At 36.1% G+C, this 1,863-nt stretch overlaps 1 protein-coding gene across 1 annotated transcript in view; it reads left to right on the plus strand.

Moving 5' to 3' along the window:
• The window catches only part of pemt (phosphatidylethanolamine N-methyltransferase), a 62,946-nt gene that overhangs the window by 1,460 nt on the left and 59,623 nt on the right, over positions 1-1,863 (plus strand). The gene's annotated exons all lie outside the window — the stretch shown is intronic.

The following is a 1,863-nucleotide window of genomic DNA, read 5'->3' on the forward strand; positions in this document are numbered from 1 at the left end:
TAATCTGGTTATGGCAGTCAGGTTAATTGTGTTGCATTACTCTTACGTAATCAGAACATGAGCGTTTTGTGTGCATGTAAACGCAGTCAGTGGGCTTTTGAGATGTTGGCCTGTCTAATATGTGTCAGTGAGACTATGAAGTGTAGAGCGCCTAGTGCAAAACCAGTCCCCCTTTCCACAAACAAAGAGCTTCAAACAGTGTTTTAAAGGCTGCTTTGTTTCTTTCTAATGCCCTGATGTACTCAGTGGCGTCAATAAATCACAGTTTGTTGCGTAATAGAATCCCCAGAGGATAAAATGGTATGGTTGCGACAAAACAAAGTCTTCTGCATAAACACATGTGTGTCTAATTAATTGGATTAAACTGCATGTCGTGTGACCACATCAAAAACAGTGACCTTGTTGCTGTTTTATTGAACTTGACATGATCAGATGTTCATATGTTTTGCTCAGTCAGCATGTTATGATTGTACTATCAGTAATGGATGATCAGCTGTAAAGATGCATTATGCAACTTTGGCTTCTCTGTCACCATGGTTGAAAGATAAAGGCTTTTTGTGTAATTTTTCTGATGCTATATTTTCAATCATGTCACCATCCGTCCTAGTTTAATGTGCAGAGACAACTAAGCTTATTGTAGGTTGAGTGTAAACTGACTGTGACTCTGTAGTGCTTTGTTTGAGTGGTTATACAACAGCCTCTCGCTCAACAGTTCAAAACAAAGCAGAATCTACAGTTCTGCTCATGCATTTCTAGTTGATCTGCCACTAAATGTCTCAAGCAAAGCTATAAGTATCTTGGGAATGGGAAAGGGATGGATATACTGTAATGTGCTGCGGTGATGACGTAGACGCTCCTATAAGTTAGCATCACTTCCCTCTTCAGAAGGCCAATAGGATTTTGGATTATTGCTGAAAATAAGCTCTGTGACCAATACGAAATGTATGATTCTTACACTTTTTTTTTTTTGCTAAGATAATGTTTACACATGAGCAACTTTAAGGCTAAATGCATTGTAAAGATCGAAATTAAACATGGTCACACGACACCACTAAGCGTCTGAGATATGCTTATTTAATCTTTATTTAAAATCAGAAAGTTGGAAAGTTAGAGCTAAATGTGCAAGTGTCACATTTACTGCAGGTCAGTGGATTTTTGTGGGCAAAATCCAGTCATTTCAATGCAGTTGGGGATTTTTCGCATGCAGAATTTGAGACTTTGAAAATTCACAGCATTATGACTCACAAAGCGCTGACTGTTTGGCCTTTGAAGTGCTGTTTAAGCAAACTAGTGAGCAGGCAGACCTTATTTCAGGCATTTAACCACAAACCCATTAAAAGACCTATTGGGTATATGAGATAAAGTAGCTAGAAGTGCTAAAATGCTCCTAAGGGCCAGATTTTTCAAACAGGGCAAATCAGCGTAAGACCGCAATCCCATAAAGTCGCCGATGGGAGTGTGAAGTTCTGCTGATTTACTGACAGTATGCAAATTAAAGAACACAGACACAGATCATTTCTATAATGACCTGTGACACTTTTTTCAGGATTTTTTGATGAATAAAAAGTAAAGGAAAAAAAAGAGCAACATTTATTTAAAATAGAAATCTTTTGTAACAATAACTTTCAAAGGTTTGGGTCAGTATTTATCTTTTTCTTTTTAAAGAAATTATTATAATTTTTTTTTAGCAAGGATGTGTTAGATTGATACAAATTATAGTAAAGACTTGCGTTATTAGAAAAGATTTCTATTATCAGCAAATGCTGAAATTTTTTGTTAATCAAAGAATCCTGAAAAAAGTATCACTGGTTCCAAAATATATAACTGTTTTCAACATTGATAATAATCAGAAATGTTTCTCGA

This window comes from Sinocyclocheilus grahami, unplaced genomic scaffold, assembly GCF_001515645.1.
Source record: "Sinocyclocheilus grahami isolate Dianchi unplaced genomic scaffold, SAMN03320097.WGS_v1.1 scaffold206.1, whole genome shotgun sequence".
NCBI lineage: Eukaryota > Metazoa > Chordata > Actinopteri > Cypriniformes > Cyprinidae > Sinocyclocheilus > Sinocyclocheilus grahami.